Source organism: Panicum hallii, chromosome 9 (assembly GCF_002211085.1).
Source record: "Panicum hallii strain FIL2 chromosome 9, PHallii_v3.1, whole genome shotgun sequence".
Lineage (NCBI taxonomy): Eukaryota > Viridiplantae > Streptophyta > Magnoliopsida > Poales > Poaceae > Panicum > Panicum hallii.
This window is the reverse complement of record NC_038050.1, coordinates 24,617,860-24,638,605: the sequence shown is the minus strand read 5'-3', so window position 1 is coordinate 24,638,605 and position 20,746 is coordinate 24,617,860. Positions and strand designations below refer to the sequence as shown.

General features: G+C 52.3%; 1 pseudogene; it reads left to right on the top strand.

The window, feature by feature from the left end:
• LOC112872959 overlaps window positions 1-20,746 on the top strand; it is a 93,992-nt pseudogene that overhangs the window by 8,558 nt on the left and 64,688 nt on the right.

The window sequence follows — 20,746 nt, the reverse complement described above, 5'->3', positions numbered from 1 at the left end:
ATCCTTCTTCTCTACGAGCAAGGCAGGAAAAGCCCAAGGAGAGAAGCTGCGACGGATATAGCCCTTGGCTAGCAACTCATCGATGGTCTTCTTGACTTCCTCGTGCTCAACAGGTGACATACGATAGGGCCTCTTAGCAATAGGAGCTATGCCAGGCAAGAGATCAATAGAAAACTCAATGTCGCGATCAGGCGGCATACCTGGCAAATCATCCGGAAAGACATCCAGGAATTCAGACACCACGCGAATACCATCCGTGGGTCTAGCCTCCATCTGATGAAGAAATTCAGAAGGCTCTGTGGCACCAACAGTGACCTCTTGACCATCCGGTGCTGACAGAAGAACAGTTCTCTGAGCACAATCTATCCGGACTCCCCACTTAGCAAGAGTCTCCATCCCGAGGATCACATCAATGCCCTTGGTGTCTAGCACCATCAGATTCGCACTGACTCTACCCCCCTTATGGCCACACTGACTCTGGGACAGAAGACATGAGACCTCAACTGTCCTCCCGGTGAAGATACTAACATACACCTCTTTAATGTGCTAGTAGGAATATCATGATGCTCAACAAAAGACTGGGTGATGAAAGAATGCGTAGCACCAGTATCAAAAAGCAATGTAGCAGGATGGGTGTTGACCATGAACGTACCAATCACCACGTTAGGAGCCTCGGCCGCTGACTCGGCCGTCACGTGGTTCACCCTGCCCTGAGCTGGGGCCTTGGGCGGTGCTGCACGCCCCTGCTGTCTTGCCTGCGCCTTCCGAGGACAGACGTTGGTGTAGTGGCCAACCTCGCCGCAGTGGTAGCAGGCCCGGGGAAGGGCTGCAGCCTGCTGCCCAGAAGGAGGAGTGGGCGCTCCCTGCCTCTGAGCTGGTGGAGCTGGAGGCGCCGGAAGCCTCTGACCCTGCCCTGCCTGCTGCTGAGGACGGGGAGGATACTGCTGCCGCTGCTGGTACTGCTGGGGGTGCTGATATCGGGGCCGAGTGTTGCTGCCCGACGAAGAGGGAGCCATCTTCCTCTTCTTATCCTCAATCTCCCGGCGCTTACGCTCGGTGTTGAGGGCAGCATCAACCAGATGGTCGAAACTGTCGAAGCGGAGGTTCAGGAGCGCATACTGGATGTGATCATCCAGCCCCTCCTTGAAATACTCCTGCTTATCGCTATCACGAGCGATGTCAGCAGGGGCATAACGGGCCAGCTGAAGGAAACGGTCACGGTACTCCGTCACCGTCATAGATCCCTGAAATAACGAACACAGATAACAAGGGTAAAAATTGCTCAATACGTCAGGCTTACGAAAAGAGATCAAGGATAGATTGAAGCTCGAAAGAAGTTGCAGGGAATTCCATTCAAATTTACCTGCTTAAGGGCACGGAACTCCTTCTGCTTCATCTTCATAATGCCCTCAGGAATGTGGTGGCTCCTGAAGCGCTCACAGAACTGGTCCCATGTCAGAGCCTCATGGTCCTGGGCCGGGTAGGACTCCCACCAGTCAAGAGCGGAGCCTCGCAGCTGCCCTGCTGCGTACAGAACCCGCTCCCGGTCGTCGCACTGGGCAACAACCAACTGGCGCTCCACCGAACGAAGCCAGTCGTCTGCCTGGAGTGGGTCCGTGGCGTGAGAGAAGGTCGGAGGATGACCTCTCAGGAAATCCGCACGCCTGTCATGGGGCTGAGGCGGCGGAGGAGGTGGTGGCTGGGCGTGAATCTGCTGCAGAGCCTGAACGGTGTTGTTCAGGGTCGCCATCATCTACATCTGGAGCTGAAAGAACTGCTCCGGGGTCAGTGGTGGCGGCATCGGCAGCGGCTGACCAGTACCCTGGTTGTTCTGCTCCTACTGGTCAGAACCGGAACCGGTGCGCCTGGTGTTCACCATCTGATTGCAACAAACGAAATTTATGAGAAGAAGATATTGTGCAGCTGCGGAAATGAAATTCCGTCAAGATATGGCAGAGAGAAAAGAATATAGGTGTTACCCCCAACGATCTAACTCAATTTTATTATTTAGTTCAAGTTGGGTTAGGGTTGACTTGCATGAACAAATTTAACTACTAGACTATGCAATCAACCAAAAATCCAAATCAAACACTTGCACAATAACAAGCATTCAATATTCACAACTTAGTCGAGTTTATCACACCACTCGACTAACACACTCGTTCTAGCGTATTTTCATCGGGACAACCTAAACTTATAGCTTATAGGGTTAGATTACTCAGGCCAACGTCTACGGAGACTCAAGCTATTTCTCAGAAAAGTTAGGAGAGATAGCAAATCAAAGGGCTTAGGACTCAAGGAATAGAGGCAGGAAATGATTTTAGGAGGTTTGCGGAAGCAAGCAAGAGAAAAAAAGTCCTAAACTCATCCAGTTCTATCTAAGCTTCGTTCTACAGTCGAACCTGGCTCTGATACCAATTCTATCACACCCAATTTATAAAGAACATAAATCGAGCAATCATATATGCGCTAGGATCAAGTCACGCATATATACAACAGAATCATCAAGATATTACAACACATATCACAAATAACATTAATATAAATCATAAATGAATTATTTTATTACAACCGAATCAAGAATCGGCTCAAGAGTTGCGGAAGCGAAAAAGAGATACACGTAGAGCTAGGCGCCACAGGGACATCGACTGGGAGACAAACGCCTAGAAGTCGTCGAAGCCGCTGACGTAATCCTCCGCGTTGCCGGGCACTGAGCAACAGTCGAAGATATCCAAGAGAACAGAAGAGTGGAGAGGCAAGTGTGAGTACAAACTCATACTCAACAAGTATAACACAAACTATGAGGCTCTAAGGTTAGCTGACTCAACTGCATTAGCTTTTAGACTTTGCAAAATTTTATTAAAGCTAATTACTACAAGTGGATGAATTACCATAAACCCGAATTGCATAAGAAATTAATCAATATTAATTAAGAATTACTGAGAACCATCCAAACCACCAAGATAACCCCACTAGTCAGACGGAGGATCTGGGCCGCTCATGACTGTGAGCACAGCTGATATATCAGTTTTACACTCTCGAGAGGTTGCACAACTTTACCCACAAGTCGTGAGCTACGCTAGTTGTTTATCACACTTCCTTAGGTGAGATAGCTAGTAAGCACACTACGAGACCGTTACAAAGGATCACGTTGGTAAGGTGTAACCACTAAGGATTCTGGATCAGCGACGATGGGGCCCACCTCCAGGGGTACAAGCACACAGCACAGACCAAGCCGGAGGAGCAGGGACCATTGAAGCCTACCACCCCTCTTGCCTACGCAGCTAAGTTACTCCCGAACCAACACGACCTAATTAGTAAGTCAAGACCGTCCCATTCCAGTCTTGTGGTTGCATGGTTGTCCCAGGTTGTCGCTCTATGAACCGGTCCTTATGGAGAGTGGCCAACCAAGCACTAAGCACCGTGCTGGCCCCCTAAACCATGTTTCTATCAAAAACATCTTTTAAGGAGACGTGAGCCACTCAAGCACACAACACAGAGGGCCACTCTCAGGATTAAGTTGCATAGATCCATTAATCAAATTTAATTAAAAAGGACCAACATAGGTGAGAGCGCAGCACCTAGCCAAACTAACCACAATGCAACCCAAGGATATATATATAAGGATAAAGGTGGCTAGGAAATCCTTATAGGCATACAGAATTAAAATGCAATATGAAATTTGTATTAAAAAGTGATAGGAGGTTCATGTTATACTTGCCTTCCTCGTACTCTCCCGGCTGCTGCTCAAACTGCTCGGAAGATGGCTGCTCCTGGTACTGCTCCGAAGGCTCGACGTCTACTCACGATCATCAAGCATGGTCCACACATACACACATGCACAACAATAGCAAACTATAAGAAAACAGTACACCAATACAGTAGAACAGCACACAAAACTAGCCTAGAACTATTCTATGCATTACAACGATCTCAAGAGCACGAAAACCAACTAAAACAGAGCTAAGACGCGAAAACTAGACTTAAAACAAGGTTCAGGGGCTTTTCTGTAAGAAAGCAGGAAAACCAGGGGTTTCTGCGCAAAAAACTGAGGGCCTAAACCTAATTAAACCATAGACACAGGGGCTAACCTGCAAAAACTCTAGGGAAGGGCTGAAAAACCTAAATCTAGAAAGCTCAGGGGGTCAAAAGGGAATAAAAGGACCTATCTGCAAATATCTTTGAACTACGGGTGGACTGCGGGTTGATTCTTCAAAAGGGCAAGGACTCTTTAGATAAAAAAATGGGTTGAAAGGGTATCTCCAGATCTGGGCCTTTGGATCGCCATCTAATGGCTCAGATTAGATCTATTACGCGAAGGGGTACGCGCTCACCACGGCCACCCGATCTAAATCGAACGGACCGAACCTATACTTAAACGGATCTGATCCAGACCGCCCATTCTAAATCTGACGGCTCTGCCTCTCACTCAACCTGAACCGGTATCGCTTGACCCGAACCACTGGATCTCGATCGCACGGTCCCGATGAAAAGGCTCTAGATCTAATCCTAGGCGTCCATCTTCGATCAAGCGGCACAGGATCCACGCAGGCGCCAGCGGCGGCGGGACTCACCAGAGGCTAAGCTCCGTGGCGGCGCGCGGCTCGGCTCACCGGAGCTCGGCGTTCCCGTCGATCTGGTGGGCCATTCTTCACGACTCCAGGCTGGAAGGCATCACCACGGCCTGGGGAGCACGCCTAGGGGGAACAGAAGCGGCCTACCCTATTCTAGCGACGAGTCGACGGCGAGGGGTGGCTCGGAGCGGCGGATTCACCGGCGTGCAAGCGGTTTAGGCACTGCGGCCAGCTAAGGACCACAACGCCTAGTGCAAAAGAACCAGGGAGCGAAGAGGAAGCTCACCGAGGGCTCGTGGTGCCCGGAGCGTGGCGGAGGATGGCCGGCGGCGAGGTCCTGCGGAGGCGACGCTCGGGGTGATCGCGGATGAGCCGAGGTGGGACTGCTTCAGATCTGCTGGTCCCCCAAATCAAAGCACACAGGCCCTGCAGAGGTGCTCAGGGGGTCAGCCCGGCCAGATACCTACCGATGACGAGAAATTGTTGCGGCGGGGCAACTCACCGGAGAAAGTTCCCTCAGGAAATTCCGTCGTTACCGAGGCGTAGAGCTCCAATGCTGAGCTCGAGGAGCTTTAGGATGGCGAGGTGGAGCTTTTGCGGGGGATGCTGTGGTCCGGGGCGCGGCGGAACGGTGGTTCGACGGTGAGGCCGAGGGTGTTTGTGCGGCGGAGGAAAAGGTCGGCGGCACTGGGGTTTTCGGGGAGCGCTGCGGCTAGGGTTAGGGCATGGGGTAAAAGGGGGGTCGACAGGGGCAATTAAGGGCAGAGGCGGAGGTCTCGGCGTGCGGGCCCGGGGAGAGTAGATCGCCGGGGATCTCGGGTAGCCAGCGCGCGAGGAGGAAGAAAGGAAAGGAGAGGGAGGGGACTGACGAGTGGGACCGAGACGGCAGAGAGAGAGAGGAAAGAACGGGCGCGGCTCGGACGGCGGAAAAAGGGCGCCGACAGGCGGGGCCCGCGCATCAGCGAGAGAAAAGAGAGAGGGGGCGCGACCGGGCTGGGGCGGTAGGCTGGACCGGCGTGAAGCCCACGCGGGGAGGAAAAAGAAGCTGGGCCCCGGGAATTACTTTGGGCCGGGGAAAAAGGGAGAGAGGAGAAGGGCCCGCGGGAAAAGAAGGGGAGAGAGCCACTGGGCCGCCGGCTGGGCCGCGGGAGAAGGGAAAAGAGAGGGCCCGAGAGAAGAATAGAGAGGGGTTGGGTTGGGCTGGCTCTTTCCTTTTTCTTTTCCTTTTCTACACTTAAACTAAATCAAACAAATCTATTTGAATTCAAATAAATTTGAATTCAAACCCTATACACTCAACACAATTAAACAATGCTCCAGAATGAATGCACAAACAAGTTGATCTTATATTAAATTTTTATTTTCTTGTGTTATAAAATTACTTTAAATGCCACAAAATTAAAGAAAACCCTAGAAATTTTATTTGAGCCAAAATAAATTCATTATAATTAGGGAAAATTACATTAGGGTGTTACAGCAACTGCAGCAGGCTCGCGACCGGGAGGTGGCAGCGTTCCAACGTGAGAGAGCGGCCACGCGGCGGGAAGCACTAGCCCTCGAGCGGGAGATCGCGGCGGAGGAGAAGGTGCTGGCGGCAGCAGACAGGGAGCAGACCGCCCTGGAGCTAGCCGACCAGGCCAAGAGGGCGGCGGCAGCGGTCAAGGCGCAAGAGACCGCCCTTGCAGAACTGGGGACAGCCGCAGCGAAGAAAGAAGAATGGCTGGCCGCCCGCGAAGCAGAGGATGTGGCCCGGATCCAGGAGCTCCAGAAGCGGGAAGAGGCCGTGGAGGAGGAGCTAGCACCCAGGACCCGGAGGCTCCAGGAGTGCGAGGTGGCACTCCAGGAGAGGGAAGCCAAGGTGGAGGAACTCCTAGCAGAGCGGAGCGCCGGCATCGACCAGATCACAAGATGGGTCGGTGCAATGAACCCTTTGCTAGAAGCACTCGGAGCCAACCCCATCCGGGTGTCGGAGGCTCCTTCACCACTTGGCGCCACCCTCCAGGTGCTAGACTCCACCGCCGAGCGGCTGCGGGACGTGGAGGCCAGCATACAGGACCTCCTGGAGACGGAAGGGCATGCAGTTGCTCGGGGGATGGCAGAGTACATCCTTACCAGCTTCCGGAGCCACGACCCCACCATCCAACTGACTCCTATCCTGGTCGGACCCCTCCGGGCAACGGTAGCCACCGCGCAAGAAGGAGTCATGAGGCGGCCGACATGGTCGTGGCACGCATCCGACGCCGCCCCGAACCTGCAGAGAGTGGGGGTGCCGCCGGACAGTAGTGCTAGTATCTTTTTGTTGTTTCTTTTGTAATATAACTTTTGTTATTGTAAGATAACTTTGTAATGTTGTGCACACTATCAGTAATGCATTTAGGTATTCCGTGTGTCTACTTTTTTGCGAAAAACTTAGCTGTTTTCCTGGTTGTCGATCTGTAAAGGGTTCTTAAGCGCACCGAGGTCCCGTGGCCCCCTGGGAGGTAGTCGTGATAGGTCAGGACTAGCTGCCATAGAATCAAGGTCCTGCACATGACTTAGGATCGACGCTTAGTAGACATCCCCACAAGGTCCCGATCTGGCCAGCGAAGGCTTCCTGAGTTGCATAGCGGGTCAGAGCGCCGGGGCCTAGGTTCAGGGATTAAAGGGCTCCCGGTCCCCGAGTCTATGGTTCGAGGTGCAACGGTACTAGCCCTAGGGGGGTAGGGCATGTAGGCTTAGTGTACGGAACTAGGCTAAGCGGCTACACGACCCTGGACCCCAGCAAAGAACGAGCACGTAGCATATCAACTCAAGAAAGGCCTTAGGCACAACACAGACACGAAAAACCACGTGGGGGGTTAGCGTAATCGCGAAGCAAAGAGAAATAGAATCGCATAGACTTCAAGGACACACTAAGAACAAATTTTTCCTTAATGAATTGGTACAGAAGAGTTGTGCGACGTACGCCAGGTGCCGGGTTTACGAGGGCGGACCTCCACCGCCCTAGTCCGCACGTTGATGCTACCAATTACAAAGGAAAAATTTCCTCTCAACTAGGTCCTAAGGGTAGAACTTACGGAGGTGCTCAATGTTCCATGGATTGGGTAGTTGCATGCCTTCCTCCATAGCCAGGCGAACAGATCCGGGTCGACACACCTTTGTCACCTTGAAGGGCCCCTCCCAGCTGGGGGAGAGCTTGTGCAGGCCCTCTCGGTTTAGGATCCGCCTCAAGACTAGGTCACCGATCCGTAGCTCCCTACTGCGCATGAACCGTTGGTGGTAGCGCCGGAGCGCTTGGTTGTACCATGCGTTTCGGACTGCTGCTCGCCATCTGCGCTCGTCGACGAGGTCCACATCTTGGCGATGCTGCTGTTCCTGCAAATCCTCATCAAAAGACTGGACTCGTAGAGAGCCCATGGTGATCTCCGGGGGAAGGCACGCTTCAGCCCCGTAGACCAAGAAGAAAGGGGTTTCCCCTGTTGCCCGGCAGGGTGTGGTCCGGTTTCCCCACAGCACACTTGGAAGCTCATCAATCCACCTTGCGCCATGTTTCTCAAGATCGCAGTAGGTCCGGATCTTGAGTCCTCTGAGGATCTTAGCATTAGCCCACTCGACTTGGCCATTGCTCCTGGGATGCGCCATTGAGGCAAAACAGAGCTGGATGCCAATGTCCTCACAGTACTCTTGAAAGTACTGGCTTGTGAACTGAGTCCCATTGTCGGTGATGACCTGGTTCGGAACCCCGAACCGGCACACAATTGACTTGAGGAAAGCGGTTGCTGACGCCTTGGTGATGTTGACCACTGGGGTTGCCTCCGGCCACTTGGTGAATTTGTCAATGGCGACATAGAGGTACCGGTACCCGCCGACGGCCCTAGGGAAAGGTCGCAAGATATCCAACCCCCATACAGCAAAGGGCCAAGAGGGAGGGATCATCTGCAGCGCCTGAGCTGGAGTGTGTATCTGCTTTGCATGGAACTAGCACGCTTTGCAGGACCTTAACAACTCAGCTGCATCCTGGAGCGCTGTCGGCCAGTAAAAGCCATGCTGGAAGGCTTTACCGACCAGCGTGCGGGATGAAGAATGACTTTCGCACTCGCCTCCATGGATCTTCGCGAGCAAGTCGCGGCCTCTTCCTGGGTAATGCACTGCATGAGGATGCCATTGGCGCCACGGCGGTAGAGATCCCCTTCTACCACTGTGTATCGCTTAGCCATCCGGACTATGCGTTCAGCAGATGCTTGGTCTTCAGGAAGGAAATTATCTTTCAGGTAGTCCCGGACCTTAGAGATCCATGCATCGGGACCTTCCTGAGAATTTGGGCATGGCTCCCTGAGGTCTTCGGGACCCTCAAGGGAGCACACGACCCTTGGCGGGCTCCACGGATGGAGCGCCGCCGGGACCGCTAGCTTCGTGGTGCTAGTCCGACCCCCTTCGCCCAGGTCGGTAGGCTGGGCGGAAGGCGTCAGCAGACATCTCTAGAAGACGCCCACAGGCACGGGTGCCTGAGTCGATGCGCTCGCGGAGAGTGTGTCAGCTGCTAAGTGGCCCTCGCGTGGAACATGTTGCAATTCCAGCACATCGAAGTCCTTCTCCAGCCTCTTCACATGAATGAGGTAGGCTGCGAGCTGGGGATTGTTGCAGCAACATTCCCCCCTGACTTGCCTGATGATGAGTTGGGAATCTCCTTTGACCAGGAGTTCCCGGACCCCCAGGGACAGAGCCGCCGTGAGTCCAAAGATTAAGGCCTCATACTCTGCCATGTTGTTGGTGGCCTCAAAGTCGAGGTGCACCATATACTTCAGTTGCTCGCCGTGTGGGTCGATGAGGATCACGCCAGCCCCTGCTCCCTTGCTGCGGGCGGACCCGTCAAAGAAGAGTGTCCAGTGGGGTCCAGTGGACACTGGAGCCCTAACTTCTGGACGTGGGGGGTCCGAGCCTTCACCCGGACCCCCAGGGACGCTGGGCGATGGCGTCCACTCCGTGACAAAGTCAGCAAGGACCTGACTCTTGACGGCATGGCGTGGCTGGAAGTCGAGCTGGAATCCAGCGAGCTCAGCTACCCACTTGGCGATATTGCCTGTGGCGTTGGAATGGTGGAGGATGGCCCTCAATGGGTAGGAGGTTACCACCACGATCTTGTGGGCCTGGAAGTAGTGGCGGAGTTTCCTGGACGCAACGAGTATAGCATAAAGAAGCTTATGCGTCTCAGGATACCTAGCCTTTGCCTCATGAAGGGCCTCACTAACGTAGTAGACCGGCTTCTGGACGGTCCTGACTCTGCCAGCCGGAGCGGATCCTTCTGCTTGAGCTGGGGACCCATCGGACCCCATGTTGTTTAGTGCTTTTCTGGGTCGGAACCCGGTCGGACCCTCCCAAGTAGGGCCGGCTGCTGGAGCGGTGGAGGCCGGACCTCCTTCTCCTGCAGGGGGTCCGCGGGGGCCCCCTGCGGGAGATGCTTGGACCTCTCAGTGACCAACACCATGCTGATCACTTCGGCCGTTGCTGCAAGATAGAGAAACAGTGTCTCACCTGGGTCCGGTGCAACCAGGACCGGCAAGGAGGTGAGGTACTGCTTCATTTCTTGGAAGGCACGTTCCGCCTCTTCAGTCCATGAAAATGGACCGGACCCCCTCATCAGTTTGAAGAAGGGAAGTGCCCTCTCCGCCAGCCTCGAGATGAAGTGGCTGAGGGCCGCAAGGGACCCCATCAACCTCTGGACGTCCTTGAGGCGCGCAGGGGGTCTCATTGCCTCGATCACCCGGACCTTGTTCGGGTTGGCCTCGATCCCCCGATGGGAGACCAGGAAACCAAGGAGCTTTCCCGCCGATACGCCGAAGACGCATTTCTCGGGGTTGAGCTTGGTGGAGGTTGCTCACAGCTTGTCGAAGACTTGAGCTAAATTTTCTAGGAGGGAATTTGATTCTCTAGTCTTGACAACGATGTCATCAACATACACCACAACTATTTCTCTAACCAAGTCACCTAAAGTGATGTTCATTGCACAAGCAAAGGTGGGTAGAGCATTAAGCAATCTATAAGGCATTACTATATAACAATAAAGACCATCCACTGTTACAAAAGCTGTATGCTTTCTATCATCTTCAGCCATTTTGATTTGGTGAAAACTAGAATAGGCATCTATGAAGGACAACAAATCACACCCGGAGGTGGAGTCTACAATTTGGTCTATACGCGGAAGTGGATATGGGTCTTTTGGACATGCCTTATTAAGATTGGTGTAGTCGATGCACATCCGAAGCTTCCCATTTGCCTTCGGGACCACGACAGGGTTGGCCAACCACACTGGGTGGTAGACCTCCTCAATGAAACCAGCCTGTAGCAGCTTGCGGACCTCTTCACGGATGAAGTTTTGCCGCTCGATGGACTGCTTGCGTGGCTTCTGCCGGACCGGCCTGGCGTCAGGGTGGATCCTCAGATGGTGCTCAATCACTTCACTAGGGATCCCGGGCATCTGTGACTGTTTCCAGGCGAACACGTCGACATTTGCCCGGAGGAAGGCGATGAGCGCGCTTTCCTATTTCTTTCCCAGGTTCCCACCGATGCAGGTGGTCTGGGAGGCCTCCGCTCTGACCTGGACAGTCTTCACGGGTACATCGTCCGTGTCGGACGGACGGACCTTAGGTGCCTTGGCCAGAGCCTTGGCACGTGAGGTGGAGGGGTTGGACCCTTGGGCGCCATGTTCTCCGGGCAGTCCGACGGCCCGAAGGTGATGGTAGTGTTCTTCCACCGCTGGTGGGGCGCCGCCTTTGGCGTCGCCGGCTTCACCGAGAGGACATCTCGGCGAAGGGTCTTGACGTCCCGCCGGGAGACGAGCTCCGAACTGCCGCCGTACATCACGTACAGCTTCTTGCGGCACTCGTCACCACCGGACTCGGAGTCGGACTGGTGGAAGAGACCCTTAAGGTCCTTGTTGGGGGTTTGGTACCCCAACTCCCTCTCCGCGGCGGCCGCATCAGCGTCGGAGACCTTCTCCTTGCTGGACCGCCTCGGAGGGTTGGAGCCTTCCCTTGAGGCTTGGTCACGCCTCTTGCTGAGGCACTCCGCGAGCTTCTGGATCTCGCGGCACTCGGTGGCGCTGTGGCGAGCCCCAGGGTGAACAGGGCACGACCCGAGGTCGGTGCGCTGTTGCCGTGGGCGCTTGCCACGGGGGTTCTGGCCCCCGGTCGTTGCCGCAGCAACGGCCGGTCCCCCGATCCATGACTTGTCAAAGCCACGGCTCTTCTTGTTCTTCTTCTAGCCGCTGCCAGGGGCAGCGACACTGGGCCCACTCATCTGAGCGGGACCTGCCTGGGTTGCAGAGTGCCATGCACAGCCTTCTGCTGCCCTGACGCATTTGTCCGCCAAAGCGAACAAGGTGGTTACGGTTTCCACCTGGTGGGTCGCCAGCTTCTCCAGCATCTTCTCATCACGGACCCCCTGTCGGAAAGCCATGATAATAGACGCGTCGGAGATACGCGGAATCGTTCCACGTACCTTGGTGAAGCGGGAGATGAAGGCCCGGAGGGTTTCTCCGAGTTGCTGCCTCACAGCGTGGAGGTGGGCCTCCACTCCGTGCTACTGATACGCACTGGCAAAGTTTACCGTGAACTGTGCGCACAGCTCCCCCCAGGATCGGATGGATCCCGGAGTAAGGTTCATGAGCCAGGTCCGGGCTGGCCCGATCAAGGCTACATGAAAGTAACTTGCCATGACGGCATTGTTACCTCCAGCCGCCGTCATGGTGGTGATGTAGACCTGCAGGAATTCTGATGGGTTAGAGGACCCATCATACTTTTCCGGCAGGTGTGGCCGAAACTTGGACGGCCAGGCGGCCGCACGAAGGTGATCTGCGAGCGCGGCGCAGCCCACCCCGGACACCGGTGCCTGGACAGGTCCCTGCGGGGCCGGAACTGTGGCAGAACCGCCTGAATTATTCCGGTTCAAGTGCGCTAATGATCGCCGTACAACTGCAATCAGCTCAACGCACTTCAAACGGAACAATCCCTTGATCTGTCGGGTCCCCGCCTGATACAACCACGGTTCAATAGGATCGAAGCAGGTTTACCTCGCACGAAGGCGAGTTCACATCACAGAATAGCTCATCAACTTTTAATTTACAGACATTCATACGTTATTACAAACCGGGTTCAACATAAGTAAATTTATACAAACGGTGTTTAAACTGACAAGCGTAACATCTTGTCCAAATTCACAGCGGAAAGAAAAGTTTATGCGACTACACACGTCGTGAAGGCGGACACCAAGCTTAGCCCAGGGCCTGGTGTCACTCCGGAGGGTCACTGCCGGCCGGGGACGGGTCCCACTCCACGGACCAGCCATAAGGAACGGACGTTGGCCACACAAGGTTGTCCGTGGGATTCTCGAAGGTCGTACCTGAAACAGATATTGGCAAGGCTGAGTATTCTAATACTCAGCAAGGCTTACCCGAGTTTGGGTATACTTTAACCCGTATCTAGACTCATGAAGGCATTATAAGGGGCTCTGGGTTTATTTTCAGCTGAAAAGCAACAGAGAGTATAACTTACCTTCAAGTTTTAGCTTTCAGATTCTAGTTTGATTAGCCATTCTAGGTAAGCACCTATACTAAACAAGCAAGATATAGGTTATCATCCATCAGGATTATTCCATCAGCAATTACACTTTTTACTCGATGTGGCAGAAGGGATAAGCAATCTCAATCCTCGTGAGAGGCGGATGATCCGAATCGAATTTAACCTTGCAAGGTAAACCTAACTCACACGCTCGGAATACCAATAGGGCGTTCCAAGCAACCGTTTCCCTCATATTCCGGGTTATGGATCAGGGCCACCACAAGCGACTGCAGGACCGTACGCACATCACTCGTGCAGGACATACGTCTGTAGCGCAACTACAAAACCCGTATTCCTGTCTGCCATGCAGAACGTACTCCCACACGTTGGTGCGTGTAAACATAAAATAAAAGTCGAGTGGTGGAGACAAGTCCATTTTCCGGGCCATTCGGGTACTAGGCTTACCGCTTACCATATTTCGCGGCATGTGGCTAGTACTTTCAAAAGCTTAGCCACCACTGCCACACATTTCGACCTTAAGACTTTTATCAAAACAGACAGGGTAATCCTCAGGTCATGATACAGCACTTGACCCTATCCATCATCCTTATAGTGGTGGCAGAATTGTAAACATGCAACTCCTATATCACGCGAGTGACAGGAAATCACCCGACTTTTACCGGCCCTATTTAGCAGAGCATCTAGCCGATATGGACTCAGGTTCAATACATTGGTTCCTAGTATCAATGCACCTAGGGTTTTCATTACAACTCCTAAACGTAATGCAAGATATATAATATAATAATGAAATTGTAATAGATTGAAATACTGGGATATGCACTGGGGCTTGCCTTCTTGAGTGGGGTTGGGGGCAGGAGTGTCAGAGGCTTCCGAACTCAGGTTCGGGGCTTCAGTTAGTCCCTCGACGACTTGCGTTGGGTCTTCTGAAAAGCCTTGGTCTTGTCCTAAGACCAACTCGTAATCTCCGTCGTCAAGCGTCGTTGATTCTATATGAGATGCAATAAATTAAGTAAGGTAAAATTTAAATTTAAGATTTTATATTTCAAACGTTATAACTTATCCAATTAACACACAAAAATTCATAAAATAAAGAGAGTTTACGTTTGAAACACTATTTATAAAAGAATCATAAAGACATTGCTGAGTTTGTTGCAAACAAGTACTAAAACATTTAAATTTGAATTTGAAATGAACCAAAACAAATTCAAAACTTTAAATAAAAGATCATAGGTTTTGGAAATTTGATTATACATTAAACATCAAATAATATCACATTAGAGAAAGACAATCGATCTTAATTAGAAAGGGTTATACAATAGGTTTAGTTAATATCTCAAATTTGCATGTCTAAATTAAAAGAAGTTAAATTTAAAACAAATTTGAGTTTGAAATTTTGCACAAAGCTACGCATAGCTTATAGAGTATACATGCCAAAATTCATGAGCAACAAAGCAAGAAATATAAAGGTTAAGCATAAACTACCCCTTTATCTTAGGTTTAAAATAGGGGTAAAAGTATTTTGTTTCAAGCTAAACTTCATTAACAGAAGTTATAGAGTTTGAAACCTAGTTTCTAACAAAACTAGTTTTGCCATTTTTGAAATTTTCTGTGAATTGCTATGAATTTTACAAAACAGAACATGCACACACATGAAATAACAACCCTTCCTATTACAAACCAGCCCCTACGTTTAACAGATAACCCCCTGGAAAAACTTCAATCGTTGCAATCAAGTCCAATGGCCATGGCCGGCGGTGGGGGCTCGGGTCCGGCCAAAATTCCGGCCATGGGGTCGACGGCGGTAAGGGGCAAGGGGAGGAAGAGCATGAGGAGACCTCAGGCTACCCACCGATGGTCTTGGAGGGGCTCGAGGTGGCCGGAGATGGGCTGCCCACGGGAGGCCGAGCCGGCGGCCGGAGGTGAGTGGTGGCGGTGGTGCTCCGGCGTCCAGGGGAGGAAGGGCCGGGCTGGGGAAGACGCAGTGGAGGATGGGGGAGCTGATGGCGCTACTGGTTTGGGGAGGGAGAGGGCGGAGGTGCGAGCTCCACGGTGGACCGAGGTCTCGGCGGCGCTAATGGAGGACGGCGTGGTTCTGTGCGCGCGCGAGGAGGTCCGGGGCGGCCTTTTATAGGCAATTGAGGTGGGAAAGGGGAGCACGGCGAGCAGGGCATCGATTTGAGGTTGCTACGGGGGGGGGGGGGGGGAGGGTGAACCACATATGCTCGGCGGCGACAGAGGCGCTGGCGAGCGGCGTTGCGGTGCCGCAAGGCGGCGTGGCGCACAGGCGAGGCGCCAGCAGGGGGGGTTAGGGCGGTGGAAGGACAGGGAGGTGACGCGTGGACGAGGGGAGAAACAGGAGGTGGGCGCCGGCGACCAAGAGCGGCTCACTGTGCCGGCGGCAGAGGCACCAGAAGCAGAGCAGAGGGGGCAGGGGCGCCAGGAAGAAGAAGGGGGAAAGAATAGAGCCAGGGACTGTTTCGCAATATCAGAGAAAAGCAGGGACCTCACTGTAAAGAGCTTGCAGCTTTTAAACCAGTGCTCAAATGGAGATGGTCCAAAAAGCAAAAGTGCATAGTTTTTCAAACTCTACAACTTCTCTTTAAGGTTCATCTGCAGTTGAGCAATATTTTTGAAAATACTATAAACTTAGTAATATTTTCAAATTTTATGTAAGTCCTATGGATAAAATTACTTTTACATATATACCCAAGGGTAATTTCTCATATTTTTGCAATTTAACCCCAGTTACCACCTTTTGCAAAACAACCCTCATACTTTTAAACTTTTCCCTCCATTTCTACCCATTTTGCATAAAAGGACCTCTAGTTAAATTTAATTACATAAATATCACTTTTTCCTTAACATTGCACATAATAAACACACCTTTGCCATACTTTGGACATAAAAGCATACCAAAACTCTAGATTGTGACCAAGCTAATTAGCTGAGTGTCACAGGAACCACCGCAGCGAATTCGGCATCGAGGTCGCCACCCTCGATACTGAGCCGGCGACCACGCGCCCGCTCGATGGAGACACGGGCGTCCTGTCCCGCACATCTACGGTTGAGCTCCGCCCGGAGGTCTTCGGTCCGTGCACTCCTCACTGATGGAGAGTGCACAGAACCGGATGCGCCGCCTTGATGGCAGCGCTGCCTGGAGACAGACGCCCCCGCTGAACATGGGGAAGTCTGCGCCAGGTTGAGAAGGCGGTTGACGTCGTCACGCCATTGCCTCTGGGCATCGGGCGAGGCCGCCTCACCAGGGGGGTTGCGAAGCAACTCCCTGGCTGCCATGAGCGGCCCATTCGGTGCAGGCACCGATTGGGCCACAGAGGCCCGCACCGCAGTGCGCTGTGGAGCTGCTCACGCCGCCCTGGATGTAGGACGATGGGAAACGTGTGGCGTGGTGGACGCCACTTCCTCACCCAACTGGGGGTCGTGGTGACAATCTTCCTGCGCCATTGAGGTCGTGAAGGTTGACCGAGCGCAAACCAAACCTAAACCCCCTACCTGGCGCGCCAAATGTCGGAGGAAATCTCCAGCCGGGTGGCGGAAAGCACCCGCCTAATCCTAGTTAAGGATGGGTTTGGAGGGGACTTAGGAGCGCTCGATCGGTGGTCGGATGAACGCAGGAAGGACGTGGGGATTTAGAGTGGTTTGGGCCGCCGGAAAGTAATACCCTACATCCACTTTGGTGTTGTATTGCCTGTGTAAGCCTGGGTGGAAAACTAGCGTGAGCTTGTCTGGAACTTGTGTTCGTGTGTATGAACCTTGTCTTCTAACGAGTACACTCTCCCTTTTATAGTTCAAGGGAGGTGCCTATACTGTGCGGGACCCCGACAGGTGGGCCCGGCCAACAGGAGCCTACTCTATGTGATATGGAGATCTCCATCTCCAGCCCCTCACTGTAGTCTTCGCGGTTGGGAAGATAATGTGCGTATCCTCAGCCTGGATACGGTCACGCGCTACCTTGCAGGCACAGTGAATGCTGTCAGTGTTACTCAACAGTGGAGCCGTGCCGCCACTGTTGAGTGAGAACCTGTCAGGCGAAGGAGCAGCGCTGACCCGCCGCACCGTTGCCTCCGCGCACACTGTAGGGCCAGCCTACAGGGCCAGCCCCGCCCCCACCATGGGGGCGGCACGTGGTGGCACCAGACCCCTTCCCGGGGGAAGGGGAATCCGGGCCTCCGAGGCCAGTGGGAGCGGTGAGACCTGTGATGGTCCGGCCATCACACGTGGCGGCCCCGGACCTCCTTGGGGAGTCCGGGTCCGTGGGAGCTACCCGAGAGCTCTCCTGCCTCCCTAGGCACGTGGAGGCCCCAGACCTCTCAGAGCACAGGGAATGTCCGGAGACCATGGTCCCAGCTGTCAGGCCCGGGCCGTATGCCACGTCACCCAGAAGGCGAGGGGGAGATCACGTATGGTGATACGCTAAAGGGCCTGGACACCCTAGCAGGAGGTACCCCTGTCCGTATGTACTGACAGCTATGTTATTAATTGTTAATATATAATTTAGTTCTTTTAGTAGAATTTAGCTGTTTTAGTAGTCTTTACGATTACGATGTAATCCAACTTTGCTTTGTTATATGTTATTACATTATTATATAATATAATTATATAATTAGTGCATTTGTTAAACATATATAATTTTGATTTGCACTTATTGTTGGTTGAGGTTGATTGAATTTTTTTAAAATATAAAGTAAAATCTTGGTTATTTATGGAACATAAAGCATTCCTTTCCCATATTGTAGACAGGCACATAACTCCCATATATAGAATTACTTGGTGCAACGAAACTTTTTGTTTTATTAACAAGATTTTTTTCATAGTAGTTTGACGCAATCCAATCATTTTTAAATAATTGGACTTTAAACACGTGCCACAGGCACATGCACATGCACATCCACTAGTTTTCTTAGAAAAATGTTATTTTCATTTTAGCTTAGATTTTCATCTTATTTTTGGGGAAAAAGACAAAACTTGTATTGATGTATTCGTGTATATAAGATAATTATTTTTATGTGTTACTTCACAATGACGCACGTGGAGCAAACAGATTAAACTGAAAATAAAAGCAAAAAAATAACTGAAAAAATGAGAAAAAACTAAATTGCATGGGATTTGAACCGTGGTTTGAAGGGGTAGACTTGGAAGCTTTACCACCGCGCACATTTACTTGTGCTTGTATTTAATTCATTTATAGAGCATCAATAAAAAAAGATGGAGAATGACGCAGGCTCAACCCCACTAGGCTACGTCTCCGGTTGCGGCAGATGTGGATGTTATAAACAAAAGCATCATAGTGCTTATGTGGCAAAAATTTGAAGGGCGGGCATAATGGATCCCGCGACCTCACCCACCAGGGAAGCAAGTCTTACCACTTACCACCGAGTCACTAACTTGATTGTGATAAGAATCAGCATTAAAACTTATTTGTACAAACTAAGCCATGTGAATTGAAATGAAGAACACATGTATGCATGATGCATCTCTCTTTTTAATCCGGAATTAAAATTTGTAATTGGTATGTCATCCTCGTATGAACTCCAAATTTGAAGGTTTTTGTTTCTCAATTTTTGTAAAATCATAATCTTTCATTTAATGGTGTTTTTTATGTAAATTGCTATTTCTTAGATATTTTTCATATGGCTTATTTTTCTTACACTTCAAATTTGGTAATAACAATTTGTAGTGTAACTTTATATTTCCTAATATTATGGTAAAGATAAGGTTGTGTCCAAATATGAGATGCATACAAGTTAAAAAATATTACGAGGTATTCAAATCTTAAAATTTGACTTGAGTTATTAGAAACTATGTATGAGACGTATCCTTTTTGAACAATGTATGGTCCGTGTCAGCACCACGGAAATGGGGTCCCCCCAGCGTGGACAAATCAAAGGATAAATGGGCTAAAAGGCCCTCCTGGCCTATTAGCAGTAATGGGCCAAACTGAGGCGCCTCCTAACGGATCCGAAACCGTGGGAGGCCAAAAGCCTCCCCGGGATGAGGCGGTTCCTTCATGGAGAAGGGATCGTCTGATGGTGCATTTAATGTGCCCGCCCTGCTACAACCGGGCGAAGCTCGTGGGCGGCGCGCCTTCCCCATAAAACAACATAATTATGGGGGAGGCGTGCTCTCAGACAGCACGGCGATCAAGATAGAGGGAGCCTCCCCTCCCAAGTCGCGTCATCTGGCGATGGGCGGTGGGGTGGCCCCCACCACTCACACCTCCCGTCACATCGGATAGACATGGAGAGGAGCGCCTACGGCCCCGGTTGTAACACCCTAACGTAAATTTCCTAATTTTTAATGAGTTTATTTTGGCTTAAATAAAATTTCTAAGGTTTTTCTTGATTTATCTTGCATTTAAATTAATTTTATACTATAAGTAATTAAAATTTATTTTAGGTTCAACATGTTTGTGCATTCATGCTGGTGCATCTCTTTTGTTTGATTGAATAGTTAAGTTGAATTCAAGTCTCATTTGAATTCAAATAGAATTGAGTTAGTTTGAAAAAGAAAAGAAGAAAAGGAGAGAGAAAAAGAGAAGTCAGCCAGCCCAGCCCGCAGCCCGGCCTGCCCTTCTCCCCCTCCTCCCTCTTGGGCCTGCTTCTTTTCCCCGTGGCCCAGCAGTCGCCCTGGCCCAAGTCACCAGCCCGAGCGCTCCCTCTCTCCCTGGTCGCTCGGTCCCGCATGTCAGCGCCTCCCCTCCCTTCTCTCCTTCCTTCTTCGTCCCCGCGCACCGGCCGCCCGAAATCTCCGACGAGCCCTAGCGCCAGGCCCGCACGCCAAGATCCCCTGCCCGGCCTTTATCTGGCTCCCGCGGACCCCCCTGCATCTCATCTCCTACCCCGCAGCCGCCCCAAACCCTAGCGCCGCTGCCCCGTCCTGCTCCGCCGCACCAAGCCTCTGCACCACCGTGCACTCGTCGCTCCGGTGCACCCCAGCTGCAGCCAAGACCGCAGCAGCTCCGCCTCGTCGCCAAGAAGTTCCCCGAGGCTTCCACCCTCGACCTCGAGCCCTGCTGCGCCGGAATCGAGCTCGAGGACCGCCGCCGGTATCCTGCCCCGCTCACGCAATTCCTTGACGCCAGTGATCCCCGGACCCCCCCAAGCCCCATAGAACCTTCGAAGGATCTACACGAGTCAATCCACGGTGACCAGAAGGCCGGAGACGCCTGCGTCAGTCCTCCCTGCGAGCACCGCCCGTCCCCGGCGCTCTGCCCTCGTCGCCGGCGAGCTTGCGCTGCTTCTCTGGCCCGTTCAAGCCCTCGGTGAGCACCACATCATCCTCCTAGTCGTCTTGCGCTAGATGTTGTGGACCAAGGCTCGCTCTTGCGGCCGGAACGCGCGCGCCGGCGATACGCCGCCTGAGGCCTCCCCGAGCCCCCGCATTAGCCCTAGGTGAATTACCCATGTCACGTAGGCTATCCCTGACCAGAGCTCGAGTAGTTTTGACCCCCGGAGCATCGGATTTGAGGAGCTCTGGCCAGCTCGAGCCGCGTGCCGCTGCGGGAAGTAGAGTCCGGCGATCTAGCGCCGCCCCCTCCCTCGCGTTGCACGCCAGCCGCCCGATCTACAGCGGATGATGAAGATTAGACCGCGGATGGAT